The following is a 21,107-nucleotide window of genomic DNA, read 5'->3' on the forward strand; positions in this document are numbered from 1 at the left end:
GTACGGTATGGAAACCATCCACAACCAGCAAGAATGGGCAAGACAAGGCACACGGGAATCGGATCACAGGGCACCAGGCAAGCAACATGTGCTCTAGGTTGGTGGTCAGTGTCACAGCTAAGTCCAGATGATGGCCAGCAAAGGTGAGTGGTAGCTGGGTGAAGCTTGGGGGTCAATATAAAAGGAGCGAGGCAAAGGGTGAGTTATGAGAATGAGCACACAGAAACACACACCTGAAAGTTTATTCATTCACCCAAGAAACATAAAAAAATCACTTCCTTGTACCTCACATCAGGAGACACACAGAGCAGAGTGTGTGGCAGAGAAGTGAAAAATGTATAAATAAATGATTAATATAAGTCAAAGTCTGTATTTGAAACAGGCATAGGCCATGAGGAAAGTGCAGTGAAAGAGCTCCTAGCCCTGCCTGGCAGGGGGTGCGTGGGGCACAGAGGGAGGCCAGAGACGCCTTCGTGAATCGATGCTCAAGCTGAGTCACAACAGATGCAGAACAACTAATCAGACTGAAAAAAAGAAAAATTCCAGGCATTAGGGACAACAGGCTGGTCTCAAATTGTGTTGCTAAGGATTGCAAAGAACCAAACAATATTAGCCAAAACCCAGGTCCTGTATCTGGCTGTGCAGAAACACGGCTGAAATAATGCAGAGTGAAGGGCAAGGTCTCTAAGGTCCATGGACAGAGCCAGGAAATGCGATCAACCCAAGAAGGCTGAGCCAGCCAGGGACTCAAAAAATGCATAAACCCAGGGTATGAACTCCGATGAAAGGGAAAACTGAGGGACACTGAAGAAACTCGATTCAAGCTGCCAAGTCAATGAGATGAGATTCAGAGTGACTTGTTTCTTGGCTGGAGATTTCCTGCTTGCCATATCTTGGTCTGGGGCCAACAATCTGCCTCAAAGTCCGTGCACAGAGCTGGGTCCACAGGTGGGTGCTACCCCTTCTGCAGGACCAGGGTGACCGGAACTACGAGGGACCACAGAGATCAAGGGACAGGGCAGCTGCAAAGCTGGAAATGAGGGCACCAGCCGGAGTCAGAGAGACTTGATGAGGGAGGCAGTTTTCTGACCTAGTTCAGGCTTCCTCTCCGGTTTCCCACAGTGGCAGGAATTGATCCCGGCACAGCTGGGCTCCAGCTTCTTGTCGGAAGCTTGCAATTAGAAGCACCTGGCCAAGACAGTGCATGGCAGAGCAGCGGCGCAGCTGAAGCTTTGTGTAAGTGAACCCTCTCGTGGGTAGGGGCGGGGAAGCACATTAAAAAAATAAATAAATAAAACCGACTGCAAAGATGGATGCTGTGGCGCTCTCTGCCATTATTAAACAAACACTTTGTCTCTGAGATGACCCTGCCCTGCCTTTAAGACTGCACCAGGCATCTCGGCTGTGCACAACCTCATTTGCTTAGAATTACAAAGGCACAACTCTCTGGTAAAATAGTGGGTTGGCCAAAAAAGTGTATCTGGGTTTTTTCCTGTAACACCTTATGGGAAAACTCATATCACCTTTTTAGCCAACCCAAGACAAAGTTCATATTTAAAAGCCCAGGTTTGACCAGACATATTAAATACCATGCACAAATGCATAAAGAGACTGAAATAGCATATTTTTAACCATCTCCATTGTTGCCCAAATATTCATACGTGTAAATATACAGAATATGTATGTGTGTCTATGTATTTTATCTACATATTTATAGTTCTAAGAACAAGTCCTAAAGGAAACCAACCCTGAATATCATTGGAAGGACAGATGCTGAAGCTGAAATTCCAATACTTTGGCCATGTGATGTCAAGAACCAATTCACTGAAAAAGACCCTGATGCTGGGAAACACTGAGGGCAGGAGGAAGGGGCGAAAGAGGGTGAGACAGTTGGATGGCATCACCAACTCAATGCATATGAGCTTGAGCAAGATCCAGGAGATGGTGAGGGACAGGGAAGCCCGGCATGCTGCAGTCTGTGGGGTTGCAAACAGTCAGACAACTTAGCGACTGAACGACGACAATAAAAATGTCTACCTTTTGGAAGTTCTTTTTAAGGAGATACAAGCTGCTTGAAACCATAAAATGGCCTTTTCCCTGATCTGCCACATGTCTCTTGTGCAACCTCACAGTAGCAGCCCTATGACTTTTAACAGTGGTTACATATGGTGCTGAACTTTTTTTTAGTTTTAAGTCACAGAAACCCAAATATACAGGTATCAAAGCCACTTTTCAAAGGCAGCCTCCAAAAAGGATAAAACCTCTACAGATATCTGTCCCAGATTAATGAAACCTCTTCCTCCCCCCTTGAGGGAAAATGGAAACATCCGATAAGAAAGCAAAAGGTGGTCGCATAGTATGTCCAGAGGATGAATTTTCTTCACTTGATTTTTCTATTTATAGCAGTAGCCTCTGGCTGCACTTTAAAGACAAAAATTTGCATAATAACACTTTTGCATTCCTAGTCATTTGACCTGTAATATCAGCTGAAGTTTCTAGGGACAATTATCTTGTTTCAGGAAAGGATCTAGAAGCCACCATGTGAGTTGAAATATAAAGATGGAAATTTTGGTCATCCACACAGACTACAGCCTCATGTGTGCGAGCTCAGTAGCTTCAGTCATGTCCGACTCTTTGTAGTCCTATGGACTGTAAACCCCATGGCTCCTCTGTCCATGGGATTCTCCAGGCAAGAACACTGGAGTGGGTTGCCATGCCCTTCTCCAGGGGATCTTCCTGACTCAAGGATCGAACTCGCGTTTCCTGCATTGCAGACGGATTCCTTTACCCGCTGAGCCACCTGGGAAGCACCATACCTCCTCAAGGTTATTCAAGAACCATCTTCCTACCTACATCCCCTCTATGCAAAGCAAGATATGATATTGGATAGCTGAGAAAAATACTTGGTTGGACAAAAAGGTTGTTTGGTTAGGGAATATGTTTCTTTAATAAAGTTCTTTGTGAAAATGAAAATTAGGTCTTATTTTTACTTGAAGTGGAACAAACTTTTTGGACAACCCATTAGCTTTGTAGCCAGCAGTACATTTTCAAAAGAATACGCATTTGTCCATCAGGAAAAAAATTATTTAAATTCCTCTTACTAACCTACCAGGATGTTGATGATTGACCCCCTTCTTATCATCATTAGTCAAATCACAGAGTAACGTATCAGGGAAAAGAAGGAGGTGGAAAAGTAGGTAAGAGGGATACCTGGATTCAGAGAAATGAGAGTAGAGGAAGCATTCAGAAGCATTTATTTAGTTGATTAATTGATGAAACAAAAGACTGATGTCAAGCAGCAAACTTGATATTATACTACTGCTGCTGCTGCTCAGTCACTTCAATTGTGTCCAACTCTTTGTGACCCCATGGACTGTAGCCCACCAGGCTCCTCTGCCCATGGGGATTCTCCAGGCAAGAATATTGGAGTGGGTTGTCATTTCCTTCTCCAGGGGATCTTCCTGACCCAGAGATCAAACCTGTGTCTCCTGCACTGCAGGCAGATTCTTTACTGCTGAACCACTGGGGAAGTCCCATTTTAATACTATGTTTATGTAACTCACTAGTAATTAACATGGTTTTTTAGAGGAAAAAAAGATCTGAAAAGCATTAATTTGAGCACAACTATGAGGGCCACGTGTTTGCTATAAAATAGAAACAGATGCTAAAATATTATTTTGTTGCTAATTTCTCTTCTAACAAAATAGTAAATTAAGACCTCAAAAAATACAACTTAAGAGGAGATTTTAAAGATTCTAATGGCCACCTCATGCAAAGAGTTGACTCACTGGAAAAGACCCTGATGCTGGGAGGGAGTAGGGGCAGGAGGAGTAGGGGATGACAGAGGATGAGATGGCTGGATGGCATCACCGACTCGATGGACATGAGTTTGGGTGAACTCCAGGAGTTGGTGATGGACAGGGAGGCCTGGTGTGCTGCAATTCATGGGGTCGCAAAGAGTCAGACACGACTGAGCAACTGAAATGAACTGAATCCCATGTATGCTGTAGTAAGTCTTCATATGTAATTTATTGGCTTACTGCCTTAAATGTCTACTCCTTGTGAAACATGAGAAAATTCATTTGACATGGCTCAAGACTGTATAAAATAAGTTCAGGTGTCCAGAAAAATCACAGAATAGTTCACAGCAAGATTGAGTTTTTTAGAAAGCATGTTGTGTATGGGATAAACCTTATTTTTAATAGGAATTTGTCTTCTTTGTTAGCTACCTAATATTTTCCCCAAGACCACTAGTGGGGTTCTTGTAAGCATTCTCAGTCACTAGAGGCAATTATGTGTCTCCTGTAAATGCTGATTTCACACATGAGAAAAATGACTATAACTACTTCCCATTTATGTCACTTTCTGTTTTCTAAATGCTTTACAGTCTCATGTTTTTCAAATAAGCGGAGAAGAAAGGCATGGGAACAGAGACAAGGCTGAGTACTTACAAAGAAAAGCAGATCCTTAAAAGATAATATTGCACTGAAAAGCAAGAAAACAGAATGTGACATCAGCAAAAATCCAAGTTAATTCCCCAAAGCTCTGTGGCCATTTACTGAAGTGGAGGGCAAAATATATGCCCGAGGTCAAGCTCAGTCGATGGTGATGCCAGAAACAAATGCAAGATCTGTTGACTTTCAACGTGACATTTCAGGCCATGGAAGAAGATGGTGCGCCAATGACCTACGGAACTGCTAAGTAGTGGTAAAAACTGTAAATAAGTCTTCTGAGTTTTCCCAAAATGCTTGCAAATTTTTCATTTAAAGGTTATACTCAATATTCCAGAATAAATGAAGGCTACATTCGCTTACTCCTTGGAAGAACATTTATGACCAACCTAGATAGCATATTAAAAAAGCAGAGACATTACTTTGCCAACAAAGGTCTGTCTAGTCAAGGCTATGGTTTTTCTAGTGGTCATGTATGGATGTGAAAGTTGGACTGTGAAGAAAGCTGAGTGCCGAAGAATTGATGCTTTTGAACTGTGGTGTTGGAGAAGACTCTTGCGAGTCCCTTGGACTGCAAGGAGGTCCAACCAGTCCATCCTAAAAATCAGTCCTGGGTGTTCATTGGAAGGACTGATGCTGAAGCTGACTCCAATACTTTGGCCATCTCACGCACAGAGTTGACTCATTGGAAAAGACCCTGATGCTGGGAGGGATTGGGGGCAGGAGGAAAAGGGGATGACAGAGGATGAGATGACTGGATGGCCTCACCGACTCAATGGATATGAGTTTGAGTAGACTCTGGGAGTTGGTGATGGACAGGGAGGCCTGGCGTGCTGCGATTCATGGGGTCACAAAGAGTTGGACACGACTGAGTGACTGAACTGAACTGAACATTCAGAATAATTCAAGGGCCTAAGGCATCAGGAGAAGTTTCCTGCCTCGGCAGGGGGAAGGGGATGGAGAGATACTTGCTGTCAAAGACCATTCCATAGCAGAACTGTGCCATCCAAACCTAATTAGCAAAACCAGATAGAAGGGCTGCTGTAATGTGATGGCTAGATCACAGCTCATTGCACACGGTACAAGAAATGAAGATGTGCTTTCGATAAGTTCCATAGAAAGAAAAGCTGACAGTGAAAAGAGGGCATGAAGAAAGGAAGAGCCTTTAGAGCTACTGAATGTATGGGCTGGGCAAGCATGTAGCGGACAAAAAGAGGACTATTTGCAGTAAATAAAATCTCAGCAGCCTGTCGCTTGTGTTAGTCACTCAGTCATGTCTGACCCTTTGTGACCCCATGGACTGTAGCCCATCAAGCTCCTATGTCCATGGAATTCTCCAGGCAAGAATATTGGAGTGGGTTGTCATTTCCTTCTCCTGGGGCTCTTCCCAAGCTAGAGATCAAACCCGGGTGTCCCGCATTGCTGGCAGATTGTTTACTGTCTGAACTACCAGGGAAGTCGCTTGTAAGTGCTATTAAAAATCTCATGCGGCCTCATTGGTTGACTCTTGTTCTTTTCCCTAGTCATAAAGAAGACAGTAGGAAATACTGGTGCATCCTGGGATGAGAGGTGTCAGGTACCCTGGTCCATCACCCACACACGTCAATCTGTAACCTTACAAATGCACAGGTCTCCTGATTATAAGGATGCTGCAGGCTTCCCTGAGATATGTGGCTCACAGGAAGTGAAGATGGATCAGTGGGAAGGTTTGGATCATTTTAAATCGCCTCTGACCACTCTACTCCCTGCTAACTCTGACACTGGCTTAATGAGGTATGTTAAGACTATGAGATTCAGTCTATGGGAGTTCCAGAATAGGTATGATTCCTTAGGCAAATAATTTCTTTCTGAAATGGTTATTGGAAGAGATGATATAATAATCTATAAGATCATGTTTCAAAGTGACCACCAGGTAAACAATTATTTGCAACAATTAATGATACAACAAGATCAGTACCATCCTGAACTATTTATTACATAACTGAACAGGACATTCCAGGCATTTTAAACAGATGTCTCACATATTTGCTTGGCAAAGCGTAATCACATCATGATTCACATGCCTTTCTATCATGTCTAAACATTCTTCAACATTGGGATTTCAACTATTAGAGTCCATTTGATCTCATTACAAGAACATTAAATGCCTTTCCTCTCTGTTGGTCTTTCATGCTGTTCTTAAAGTTCCATTTCATCTAAAATCCTTTCTCAGTTATGGGGACAATTATTTTTTATTTCCAAAATTTTTTGAATAAGTAAATTCCAGAGGCATCATACATACAAACATACCCACATCACTGCTCCTGAACAAAGGGACATAAGAACACAGATGACACCTAAAAGAATGATTATTCAATGATAAGTGATCAATTAATAAGTGAATACATAACTGGCAACAGCAAAAATGGGTAAAGATCCCAATGATCTTTGAATGTGCCTTAATATCTCTATTTCAACACTTCTAATTGCAGGACATTCATTTATTTGATATTTCTTGATTGAGCACCTACTATATTAGAAACTAGAAAAACAGTGGTGAATAAGACAGATTCTGTCCTTGACTTTAGGAAGTTTATATTCCAGTAGAAAAGACAGGTATGACCCCTGTACACATGCACACTCGTGCAAACACACAACACAAATGTGGACAGTGGGCAGACTGCATATTGCACTGAGTGTCACAAATGTCAACAAAACAGGAGCTGATGCAGATAGTAAAGGGTGGTTAGGGAACGCTGAGACATTTTAACAAAGACCTCAAGGAGGTCACCTGAAACAGGAAAAAGACCAGGAAGCGTCTGGGCAGAAGGAGTGGCAAGAAGCTGACCTTCGGAAAAACCTATGAGGAAACTGTCCCCCTTGGTTGATGGGGAGGGAGCCAATGGCAGGGATCATAAGAAAGGGTGATGAGAGAGCAGGGGCCATATGGGGAAGGATTTGCTGAAGAAGGGACTATTTGCATCTGATTCTGGCAAAAATGATAGTCACAAACATATGGGCTACTAATAAATTATGCTTTTAAATGACCATAGATGACATTATTATATTCTTCTCAGAAATACATTATACAACTTTTTGTATCTTAAGGCGACTGGAAACATTCAGATTGTGCTCAGTTTACCAGCTTCAGAGTGTGTGTGTGTGTGTGTGTGTGTGTGTGCACGCGCGCGCGCGCGCACTTGTGCATGAGAGAATTACTAACTAGACACTGTGGGAACTGTATGTAGGGTCTTTGTGTTTATACTGTTTACTCTGTCAAAATCATTTTATTCCACATGACAAATGAAAGAAGAAATAATGAGATTTAAGAATAAAACACAGAAAGAGCTGCAATAATTATGTAGAAGGTGGCAAGTTTTTTTCTCCAAAGGCCAGATGGTGGCATGGGAAAGTCCCAGGAAAGAATGACAAAGAGATCCTGCTGGACTGGACTGGCTAAATATTCTAATATTTTACTAGCCAAACATACAAAGTTATGTCATAGCATAAAAAAAATCCAGTTTCTATTGACTCTACATCAATGTTAGAGGAATACTTGTCAAACGTCTTATTTTTTTAAATGAGTGTGAACATTTCTGGCATTAAGTACAAAGTTGGCACAGAGGATCCCAATGCTCTGAGCCAGCTCTAAAATCCTATGATTCCAAATTTAAATTATAATACAATTACTAATATATGGCAGAATTTCAAACAGCAGTTGAAATGGTGTTTTATAACTTCTTTTTCCTGGCTTAACATTTGTGCAAATTCTAGAATGCTAATTTCTGAAGCTTGGCATTTTGAACAATAATTGACTATTTCCTAGTCACTTTGCAATTGCCTTCTTTTAATTGCAGATGAATCAGTACAGCATGTAAAATCTGAAAACTAAAACTGATTACTTTAGACAATGCATTTTTTTTCCACTGACATGAGTCAACCATCACTAAGTAATAATTCTACTTTTATACATCAGCTAGTGAATATCCTCAGTCATACCTCCCACTATCGTAAGAACACATTCACTGACCATCTATTAGAACCTGAAATCAACACTGATATAGTCGGTGGGCAATGATCGCCAACCTTTATGACGCCCAGGAGTGGTTTCATGGAAGACAGATTTTTCATGGACTGGAGTGGGGAGATGGTTTTGGGATGATTTAAGTGCATTAAATTTACTGTGTACTTTATTTCTAGTATATTACATCAACTCCACCTCAGATCATCAGATATTGATCCCAGAGGTTGGGGATCCTGGTCTAGGGTATAAAAATACTTTTTTTGATTTGCTTTTGTTTTTTTGGTTTTTAAAAATTTATTTTTTAATTGAAGGAAAATTGCTTTACAGAATTTTGTTGGTTTCTGCCAAACATCAACATAAAAATACTTCTTAATTGAGGGAGTGAACACAGACTCTGCATTGTGGTGGCAGCATTCAAATTCCAGCTCTGCCATTGACTAGGTGTGTGACCTTGGGGAATATAATTAACTTTTCTGTGACTTTCGTGCTTATTAGCAAAATGGTGTTAAAATAATACCTACTTCATAGGGTATGAGGAGAATAAAATAATATAGTCTGTAAAGTGAATGGCATAGAGCCGGCTACCTGGTCAAGTTTCCATAAAAGTTGATAATATTATTTCCACCTCTATTTTCATTCTACCAGGTCTGATAGTGATCGAGCATACAAACATCACATAATTCTAGGGCAAAAATGGCCTTCCTAGAGAGTCTGGCATTATACTAATTTCTGGCAAAAAGTATTCCCTTAAATCTTACTCTAAAGTATTTTGCATTCAAAATGATATAAATACAGGCAGATCTTTTTGTTTTTTTGCTGTGTTTGATTTTAATGCACTTCCCAGATATTGAGTTTATTTATTTGTTTTACATATTGAAGGTCTGTGCCAACCTGAGTTGAGCAAGTCTACTGGTGGTGTTTTTCCAACAGCATTTGCTCACTTGGGGTCTCTGTGTCACACTGGTAATTCTCACAATATTTCTAACATTTTCATTATTATTAACATTTGTTAGGTTGATTGGAGGTCAGTGATTTTTTATATTGCTGCTACAACTTGCTGAAAGCTCAAATGACGATTAACCTTTTTTTAGCAATAAAGTATATCTTTATTAAGGTAGGTACTTTTTTTTAAGACCTAATGCTATTGCATACTTACTAGAGTACAGTACAATGCATGTATCTTTTATGTGTACTGGGATACCAGAAACCTCCTGTGACTCACTTTTTTACACTATTTTCTTTATTGTGGTGGTCTGGAATGAAACCTGTAATACCTGAGGTCTGCCCACAACATAAAATAAAGACCTGTTAAGATAAGTAAAGCAAGTACTTTTATTTGCTTTTATGTAATGCAATACACTTTGTATTATGAGGTACTGCTGCTGCTGCTAAGTCGCTTCAGTTGTATGAGGTACTATGAGGGACGCAAATGCATGGGGGAAAACAATCAGTCCTGTTATCTAGGAGTTCACTTTTTTTTCATGCAATAAAACATATCAATATAAGCAGACATATCAATATATTTTAAATCACTCTATTCAGAATTAGGACATGATCATGTTAATTACATTTGCTAGGCTGAATCCTGAAACTTTCTTTTTCACTGTCCTGACAAAAACCAACCCTGTTCTCCTGGCTCTTAGCCTCCTCTGACCAATACTCGCCTTGTGACTAAGGAGTCCGTCTCCTTGAAGCCTAGAGGCCTTCCCCTTAGGCTCATTGGGTTTGCATCACCCAGTTGTAGCAAGAATTTTGCTAAGTCAGTTTAGTCAGAATACCCCACCTTCCGTAACTGATCGCCCTGTGATCTGATCAAATTCTTCACCTTTGATATCTGGTCACCCTGGTCTGCCTTTATCAAGAATCCTATCAGGCCTGTTTAACCAGAATCTTCCCTTGCTCCTGATGTTTCCTCTTAGTAATTTCCATCCACTGACTCCCATCTGCTTCTTACTTATAAGTCCTTTGTTTTTGTTAAGTGGAAGTCCCTCTTTGCAACCCCATGGACTGTGAATTCTCCAGGACAGAATACTAGAGTGGATAGCCTTTCCCTTCTCCAGAGGATCTTTCCAGCCCAGGGATCGAACCCAGGTCTCCCACATTGCAGGTGCACTCTTTACCAGCTGAGCCACAACAGAAACCCATACTTGTCCATAATTTATTTAAGTGTAAGTTCCTACTTGTCCATAATTTATTTGGAATTGAAACCAATTTGTTACCGAGGTCTGTTTGGCCCTACTGCAATAGTCCTGAATAAAATCCATTTTTAACTGCTTTAACCACTGTCTAGCTAATTTTAACTTCCCAGCTAATTTCTTCTTCTGACCCCTATAAGAGGGCCTTCCCTTGGAGTTCAATCTATAATTCTTCTCTGTTTTTCTGTTAACTGTCTCCCTGGGTTGGGAGGTTAGGGGGCACGGTTCCCCTTATTGTTAAAATCCTCCTGGGACTCAGGTCTTCAGTCTACTTGCCGGAGGCACCTTCCTTCATATGTTAACCAAGCAAAACTTCTCACACCTAGAAAAAGGTTCAAGTGAAAAATAATGACAATAAAATGATTGGGAAAGAAGCAGTAATTTACAGGTCAAGGAAGATACATTACTCAAACTTTTAATACTAATGCACACATTATTTTGCCAGTAACTTCTCTTAAATAAAAATAGAACAAAATATATGAAACCATCCATGTATCCCTCATGAAATATTTTCTTGTATGTAACATTTAGAGTTTCTTCATCTTCCTAGGAGATTAAAATACATGCCCAATTAAGCCCCACTATAAGTTTCCATTAGAAACTTTTGAGTTTCTTATTACTTAAGACCCAGGAAGTCTTTGATTAGGAAAGCTGCCTCACCAGGGGAGTGATTATTTTTTCCTGGGGGACATAATTAAAGAGGGCAATACTGCTGAGAGCTGTGTGTGCCAAAGGCCATACATGGTAACTTTCAACAAATCCAATGCCTTCATGGAGAGGAGAGAATCTCTCAGCTGTTCTACAGTGGATGTTCCCTGCATGTGTTACATGGAACACCAACAATACACCACCAGTAACAAAATGCAAAAACATAAACCCCGTACATGGGGATGGAACAATGTGGCCAGAAACCCAAACACGTGAGAAAACACGAGTATAATGTCTCATCACCACACTCTGACTGTAATCACCCGACCAGCTGGGCATTAGATGGGTAATATAGAACTTCATTCGACAAATTCATTTAAATTTTCCAAAAGTGGTGGGAAGAAGTGATTTCACAGACGACTCCTAGGTTTCCAGCTTAAGCAAGAGGGTGTATGGGTCATGGTGACATAGATGGGGACAGAGAGCCGCAGAGACGGCTGATGGACGAACAGATGGAAGGGGGCATTTATGGGTTGAGTACTGAAAATAATGAGTTTGACGTGACCGTGAAACATCAGTGGAATGTCCTCCTGTTTCACACACAGGAACCTAAACATGACCAATAATTCAGGGATGGGTTATTAACGAGAATGAATTTATAGTAATAATTCAATCTATGTCATTCTTGCTTTGCTTCTGCTATTTAAACATTTAGCAACTACTTAAATCTAATCTACTTTAATTTATGGTAGTGGCTTCCCAGGTCACACCATTGGTAAAGACTCTGCCTGCCAATGCAGGAGATACATGAGACATAGCTTCCATCCCCGGGTGAGGAAGATCCCCTGAATGGCAATCCACTCCAGTATTCTTGCCTGGGAAATCCCATGGACAGAAGAGCCTGGCAGCCTACAGTCCATGGGGTCGCAAAGAGTTGGGCATGACTGAGCGCACATCCCCCCCCAGTTGTGCAATGTGCCTATGTATTTGTATGTAGGCACGTGTGTATGCAAATAATCTATGGTGTGAATTTTCTCCTAAATCTAGTGTCACTATCACTGAAGAAGAACTGGTATTCTCTAACTGTTGATTTTAAACGTCCATTTATGACCATTAAATGAAGTTTCTTAGAGTGTGTTCATATCTTCTGTGTCTTTGGTGAGATTTTTATGAGTTTCCTCTAACAAGAAGAAAAATAGTTTGAAATCTATTTCCATGATGGTGGATTTGTCAATTTCTCCCTGAAGTTGTATAAAATGTTCTCATAGGTTAGAGTCAGGATTAAGTGAGGTCTCAGATAAAGTGCTCAAAACAATGCCTGGAAGGGAAATATGCCACTTTGGCATTAAGATTATTGAGTCAAAGGCACTGGAAAAACAGTAGGCACGAGGAGAACACTGTGTTCTGAGGTCCCTTCACTTGCTAAAAGCAGAAGATAAAACTCCCCTGTGGAAGATGCCCTCCCTGTACGGGGGGAAACCATCATTATTACCAGAGACAGGGCATGGGGGATGAGAGAATTCTATACAAAGAGACCTCATTAAAATAACTCTTATCTTCCTTTAGGCCCCCTGTATATTTTAGTTATGTTTCCACAATTCTATCTCTTTGTTCAACGTAGTATATAAACACTTAGATTCCGCTACTTGTTTTCATCTTTATTTTCTTATGAAGACATTTAAGTCACATAAAACTTATACTGAATTCATTTGTGCAATTTTCTGTTCACTTACCTTACATCAACTTAATTCTCAGGCCAAGTCAAAGACCCTAAAAGGGTAGATATAAAATTATGTCCCCCCCCGTACAGGTAAAAATCTACGTATTTGACATATGTTTGCTATTGTATTTTTAATCATAAATAAATACAAAGACCTCAAACATTTGACATGCCAGAGAGAAATAAATTGTGTATCACTGCAGCTATTTTGTCAAATTTGTACTTTACATGATTTATAATTCCCAGATCATATTGGAATGGCAAGAAAAATCCCTGCATTCATGATGGTTGTTTTAAGTGGGATCACCTTTGCCCTAAATTTAGCTTTAAGTAAATATTTTAGATGAAAATTTCTAGCACATTATGAGATTACAACAGGAATGAAAAAAACTTTGCCAATATGCATTTTGTTTTTTTCCCTATAATTCATATCAAGCTGCATCTTTTTGTTGCTCAGTCGCTCAGTTGTGTCTGACTCTTTGCAACCCCATGGACTATAGCCTGCCAGGCTTCCCTGTCCACCATCTCTGGGAGTTTGCTCAGACTTAGGTTCATTGAGTCGTGATGCCATCCAACCATCTCATCCTCTGTCGCCCCCTTCTCCTCCTGCCTTCAATCTTTCCCAGCATCAGGGTCTTTTCCAATGATGCAACTCTTCACATTAGGTGGCCAAAGTATTGGAGCTTCAGCATCAGTCTTTCCAATGAATATTCAGGGTTGATTTCCTTTAGGACTGACTGGTTTATGTCCTTGCTGTCCGAGGGACTCTCAAGAGTCTTCTCCAGCACCACAATTCAAAAGCATCAATTCTTCTGCACTCAGCCTTCTTTAGAGTCCAACCCTTTTACTACAGACTAAATGCTGTCCTTGGGGATTTTCAAAACGTCAACAAATACTAAAAAAAGATGTGAGCTGTGATCAATTCTATTATACTCTGCTTTACAAAGAAATGATTCTATCATACAATGGAGAACATGTGTCCTTCAGATAGTACTTAATAGATCTTTTAATAGAAAAGGCCAATTTTGGTAATAATTGATTTATGCAGAAATTAAATACACTACTGTGGATGACTAGGTTGCTAAATAGACACCACCACACCATCATCTCCACCATGACCATCACCACACACTGACTGAGTAGGTGGTATGCTGACACATATATGTATCTATCTCCCAGAGCTTGAAACAGCCTCATCAGTATGATTTTCATCTTCGCGGTGAAATGTCTCAGAGACATGACAAATAAACACAACGACCCACAATTAGATTTTAGTTATCTTATAGGCGTCTAAAGTAATCAATGTACTCAAACAGCACCAGCAATTCCTGGCTCTAAATCATTTCTCATGAAAAAGCACAGAGGAATAAAATATAGTAAGCTTTATCTCAAAAGACATTAACTTGCAGAGGATTTATAAAATATTGATAGAGTAAAGAAGCCCACAGGGTTAAACCCTCTGCTAAGATTGATGAAATTGTCCACCAAAACTTTATTGATCTATTCCTATTAAGGAGGAAGTTCTGAATTTCTGCTGAGAAAGGACTGAGGTTAACCAGTATCAAAGGGACACTTCAACCTCAAAAAATTAATTAATGAAAAGAGCAGAAAAATATTCCATAGTTGCATGGATCCTATGGTAAACAAATCATCTTTGCCCCAAATGTAATTTATCTGGGTACAAATTGGCTATAAACATAAATTTTCAGAGGACAAGAAAGAAAAAAGTAAGGCATACCTTTGAACTTACCGGAATCAGATATAAATCAAGAGCACAGCAACATTTATTCAGGCTAAACCGAAGTCTTAAAGAGGCTTTCGTTTCTGCCCAAACTGTGGCCACATAACAAAGTCAGAGTCAGAATGCAATTTGCAAACCTTAAGCTTTGACACTGAAGGAGTCAGTCTTGATGAAAAGAGCCTTGCTTGCTCTGTATAAATTACTCACAATGTATGGAACCAGATATCCTGTCAAGCTGAAAACCTACTGCTGAATTTTCCTATTTGTCTTGCCAGGTTTCAGATGACTAAATTACAGGTACATTTTCCAAACTGAGTTTATCTTTTAAAGTCACAGATATAAATTTCTTAGCCTTGTAGAATTATAGTGAAGAAGAACAGAATTTCCACTAACCTCTGAAACCATGGTGTGGGCTCAAGCTGGCTTAGAGGCCTGGAGAGATCCTTAGAGCTCAGTGTGCTCAGTTGGTAAGTGCTGGATATTCTTCAGATTATCCCATTTTTAAAGCTACTGGCAGATGATGACAACACTGCCCCCATTTTACAGATGAAGAAACTGAGGCACACCAAAGGGTGCAGTCAGTTCTCCAAGCTCATGCTCTTAATATATGGATGAGCTGAGTTTTGAACACAGATCTTTCTGCACCCTAAACCATGTTCTTTCAACTTTACCTCCAAAGGTTACCGTATTAGTTGATGAACTGACTCACTCATATTCTCATACCTGATTTTAAGCAGAATTTCATGTGACCTACATCTTGACATTACAAGATGAGGAACCAGAATGAACCCCTTAGTGACATTTATCCTAAATCCTTCTTTTTATAATGGAGGTAGCTGAGGCCTGAGGACTCAGCCAAGGACACACATCAAGGTAACAACAAAGTTGGAACTAGTCCTTTCTTCGAAGCTTAACACCAGCTATGCTGTAGCAGCAGCTGACTGTTTTAATTTTCTACCATTAAAGTAAATGATGAAATCAATTTTTAAAATAAATTTTCAAGATTCCTGTTTTCATTCATTGTTATTATTTATGCTGATACATAATTATAAGAGGCTCTTTCAAGGGCGCATTTTGAAGCTGGTGCCAACACAGAACCTATAACAGAAATAAACAAGTAGGAACCTGGTTTAAAAACATACAGAATAAATTTCATGCTGAGCTCTAAAAGTAGGCCTTGAGCCCAATTTCAGGACTAAATCAAAGAGCAGGCAGAAAGCAGACAGCAGGAACAGTTATTTTAGTAAGAAAAGTAGGATAAATTTACAAGCCAATCACGGGATGATGTGCGCAGATAAAAGATGTAGAGAAAGAATTTGCAACAGTGATACACGAACACATCTGAACGCAAGAAAGCAAAATCCCAGAAAGCACAATTGTCCAAAATGTGAATAAACATTCAAATGATGCTGCAGCTGCAAAATTTAAACTCAAGGAAGAGACATTTGCAAAGGAATTCATTAAATAGACGTGATTTCCTGCTTGCACATAGCCAGTGGCTCTTTTATAAAGTAAAATGCACAATTTGTCTTGATAGAAATGACATCTCTCCTCTGCTGAACTCAATCAAACAGCAAAGTCTTTTGTGAAAGACTCTGCTTATTATAGAGCACAATACTATTGATACCCAGATGCTCAGGCTCTGACTCCATAGTTATTCCACCTAATCAAATGCATGAAATATGGAGGATGTTCTTATACAATAAGGAGGTTTTCGTGTGACGGTAATTAGTCTTTCCCTAATGGCAATTACCACAGCAATTTCTTTGTAGGCATGAAGTTTCTTGCTGAAATCAACACTTGCTTGCCAAACCTGTCTGTCTGTTCCTCTCTCCTTCTTCCCTTCCTTTCCTTCCATCCACCCATCCATCCAATAAACATTTATAAGCCTATAACACAGCAGGGGATATAGAAATGTATCAAGAGGCTTCCTGTGGGGGATTTTATGACACTAAGATGGTATTTGACCAGGAGACAGACTCTGTTCTTAATCTAGTACCCAGCACAACAATGGTGGTGCTGGCAAGCGAGCCCTTTTATTGCAATCAGTCTTTGATTTAAACTGCAATGTAGAAACCATAGTGCCAGCCTGGATAATTTGTTTTTCCAGGGTGATTCTCAAAGTGAGGTTCCTGGACCAGCAATAGTGACCCAGCTGGGAACATTTTAACAAGGCAAATTCTTGGGTCCGGTCCTAGACTAGACTCAGCTATGTTTGAGAACCCAAATGCACCCAAATCACTTGGAAGATACATTACAGAATTTGCAGTACTAATCAATGGTCTAGACATTGAGTGGCATCAAGAAATAAGAAAGTGAAGCCTGAAAACAGAGTGGCAGGTTTTAAATATCTGATTAAGAAGTCTGGACAATGATGACTTGGTAAATAAGGGAATATTTTCTGAGCAAAGAGCAAATGTGATCAGAGCTTTTTTATTCAGGAGGCTTTGGAATCTAAGGAGACCACATACAGGAAGACAAAGGAGACAACTGTGCTGTTTAGGTGAGAAGACACATTAATTGATTCTTTCCGTGATGACCCAGGAATTTATCAGGCCTCAGCTGAACTGAGACCATTTGCTCAGTCTGCATCCTGAGCTCAAGATGAGGTCTGCTCTAAGAGGTTATCTCTCCACCGCTTTATGATTCTCTTATTTCTGCAGTTTCATTCTGTCCACTTTGGGCATTTCTGTCTCGCCACGTGTCACTGTTTTTGTGGTCCCCCTGCCCTGCCTCTTCTGGCCACCCTTTCCCTTCTTCTACCATTTTCATTTCCCGCATTAGGAATTTGCATGTTAATTTTATCAGTTGAAATGTTGCTTATTCATGTGATTGCAGAGTTGCTCCTTAGAGTTCCCTGGTAACATCTCTCCTCTGAACAAAGGATCTTCTAGGTCACAAAAAACCACAGCCTTTACCTGGCTTTATTTTCATCTGCTGAATGTCCTCATTGCCAAAAACCAACCAACAAACAAACCCTGATTCACTTTAATGTGTTAAATCTATTTTGTCAGCTGACCGTCCTTGTAATTTTATGCTCGGACATGCATAATTACAGTCACGCTTTTCACACCAATAATGACACAGCTAATGGGGCTATTTCCAAATAGGAAAAACAATAATTCTATTTTTGTGCATCCACAGACACCTTCCCGTACGAAATCAATATACAGTGAATAATATGTATAGGCACTATAAAGTCTAATTCCATTATCTCTTTTCCAATATTTTGGTCATACTTCAAATCTTACTACATAATATCCAAAGTACACATGGACCAGGATGTACTTTTCACCTCTGAACATGGACAATTTATTAAATAAGAAGTTAGTTTTGAAACAGAGTTCCTTTAGGTTCTATGCCATTTGGATATCACTGATCAACGTCTTTAAAACACAAGACATATTCTTCCTGGAAATGGTTCATTTAAGAGGATTATGTGATTTATTTGACTATTGGAAATAAAGTAAAAAGAACTACAATAGACACTTCTGGTCCCTGTATCATACCCTGTTGGTCCACCTCTGATTTCAGCCATGGCTGCACAGATGGACAGTTCTGAACCAACTCAGATTCTCTTTGCCTTCACAGTGTCCACAAGTGACCAGTGCCAGCACTGCTCAGCACTGTGGGGGATTTAATGACCCAGGAGCTTCCACAACCAAAGGGAAAAAGCCAATGAGCGAACCTTTGGCTATACGTCCTTCAGGTGGAAATTCCAGGGGGGATCTCATAGCCTCTTGGAAGTCCCAGGGGAACCATGGTCCCACGTCCACCTTGGAGAACTCATTCATTTGCTCTTATTTTGGTCTTTGTTTCTTCCCCCATTCACTGTCCCCAATCCTTGGAATTAACTCCCCAGTAAACAACCATGCTCAAGTAGTTGTCCCAGGCAAGCAATCATAACAAAGACAATCAATTATTAACATATTTGGCAATATCAATTCCTTTTAGATCTTACATCACATATTGTCAAGACCATTCTTTTTTCTTTCCATAAACTATACAATAAAATGAAAGGAGTGGAGACCATACCATTACTTCAAGTGTTTCCATTGTCTTTCTTACCTCACATAAATCAAGTTGATCAGTTTGTGGTGATAAATTCAAATCCGTCCAACACTCCCAAGAAGAAAGAAGCTGATACTGCATCACCTACTTCCATGATTCCATGCCTAACCTAAAGTGCAACATTTTAGCCCAAAGACTTACAAAAGTGCATCGCCCTGCTCTGCCACTCTAGATCAACACCAAGAATGAAAATTAAACATATAAAACACATTTGGTCCAAATTCTGAGCAGGCAATTAAGGAGTTAAAACAATAGAGGATTATGTCAGTAGCATATTAATATACTTAGAATTATAAGCCAGAAATATGTCTGTTAAACTTCACCACACAATCATAAAAGAAAAAATTGCTTCACACACAGTGACTGAAAAGGGAGCTGTAGGAATATATGATTTAAAGGAAAAGGAGATAGTTTTACCTTTGATGATCAATTTTCCATTTTTCTTGCTTCTAGTGCAGGAAAAGATCCAAACTTTACAGCTTTTGTTTTTTAACCCGATGTGCCTTTTGGTGTGTGATGCTCAACTGTTCTGAAATATAACAAAATGCAGTAATTAGATGCAGTGTGTGTGTGTCTTAACTCACTCAGTTGTGTCCAACTCTTTGTAATTCCATGAACTACAGTTTGCCAGGCTCTTCTGACTATTGAATTCTCCAGGCAAGAATACTGGAGTGGGTTGCCATTTCCTTCTCCAGGGCATCTTCCCAACCCTGGGATCAAACCTGGGTCTCCCACATTGCAGGCAGATTCTTTACAGTCTGAACCACCAGGGAAGCCCAGATACAAAGCCCTGAAACAAAAAGTTACTTAAGAAGATCACAATGACTCTGGCAGCCGTTAAATTCAATGATGTGAGAAGAGTGTTTCATAGAAAATTAGCCTGGTAGAGTTCTCGCACAATGGTACATTTTCCTTTTATGCTTTTCAAAAGAAAATCAACCCTAAAAAATACAAAATAATGTCACCATAATAAATAGGTTTGCTACTCTACCGTCTATTAATACCTTTCTACCATTAACGCTTATATTCTCTTTAAAAAGTAATAAAATGCAAGCATTGGTCATGTCATTTTGTAAGATATATTATACACAAGGTTGTGTTCACTTCCTGTGCAATATTTGTTTTACAATGCAGCAACTAAATAACTGTAACTAAAAAAAAGGGGGGGGGTTAACAAGTATCCTTTCCAGGGTAATTCCTTTGATATCACAAGAGGACACCAATCATGGCAGACTCTTCCTAGGAGTATCACTAGATCTAGGTGCTGTGCGTGCTCAGTCACATCTGACTCTTTGCAACCCTTATAGACCATAACCCGCTAGGCTCTTTGGTCCATGGAATTTTCCAGGCAAGAATGCTGGAGTGGGTAGTCCTTTCCTTCTGCAGGGGATCTTCCTGACTCAAGGATAGAACCACACATCCTGCCCTGGCAGGCAGATTCTTTATTACTGAGTCACCTGGGAAGCCCCTACTAGATACTGGCTGAGGCCTAAACCAAACCATTAGCTCCAACTAGTAACAATATTTTCTCATGAAAGCAATAAAATGGAACTTCTAATTGGACCCAGACTTAAGGAGGGGGATACCTATTATGGTCATATCACATGCTTTATGCTGACCTATGCTTTTCCTTTCTGAAAAGTCATGGAGGCAAGGCCTTGTGTTACAGGCACAAATGATTGGTGTTGAAAAATGAAGGTACCAACAGAGTTCTGTTCCTGTTTGCTTCTAAGCAATATGATTTTGTGGCTTGTGGTAGCACATTCAAATAATGTCAGAGGCACTATGACAGTGTCTGAATAAATGGAGAAATCACTTCACAGAAGAGGAACTAGAGGCCAGAAGAGGTGACAAGGCTTGACTAATTTTATTAAGAGACACAAAGGCAGAATGACATCTCAGAATTTCTGCCTCCAAGTTCAATCCCTTTTGAAACCCATGAGACTGTATTTGTTTCCACAAATCACACTGGTCATTCAAAAAGTTCAGGGCTAATACAATTCTCTGCAGAAGTTGTCCCAGCAAGACTGTGAGGCTGGCAAAGTTGACAGGTTGAGAATTAGGATGCCATGGGTGGCTGAAAACAAGAACAATAGGAGCACAAAAATATCACATATTTTCATAGCACATAAAGCACATAGCACATAAAGCACATAGCACATAGCACATTGGGAATAGAATATTTTCACATGCATCTCGTTTATCTATACTATAAAGGATAGAAATAGTTTTCCATTATCAAAAATGTTCAAGTATAACTATCATTATGAGTCTTCGT

The 21,107-nt window shown here is 40.0% G+C and overlaps 1 protein-coding gene across 2 annotated transcripts in view; it reads right to left on the bottom strand.

Annotated features, from left to right (window-relative positions):
• The window catches only part of DLGAP1 (DLG associated protein 1), a 788,387-nt gene that overhangs the window by 503,189 nt on the left and 264,091 nt on the right, over positions 1 to 21,107 (bottom strand). For both annotated transcript variants that reach the window (XM_027526317.1, XM_027526318.1), the window contains exon 3: positions 19,247 to 19,358. The gene's annotated coding sequence lies outside the window, so the exon portion shown is untranslated. The remainder of the gene's footprint in view (positions 1 to 19,246; positions 19,359 to 21,107) is intronic.

The sequence above is a fragment of the Bos indicus x Bos taurus genome, chromosome 24 (assembly GCF_003369695.1).
Source record: "Bos indicus x Bos taurus breed Angus x Brahman F1 hybrid chromosome 24, Bos_hybrid_MaternalHap_v2.0, whole genome shotgun sequence".
Taxonomy (NCBI): Eukaryota; Metazoa; Chordata; class Mammalia; order Artiodactyla; family Bovidae; genus Bos; species Bos indicus x Bos taurus.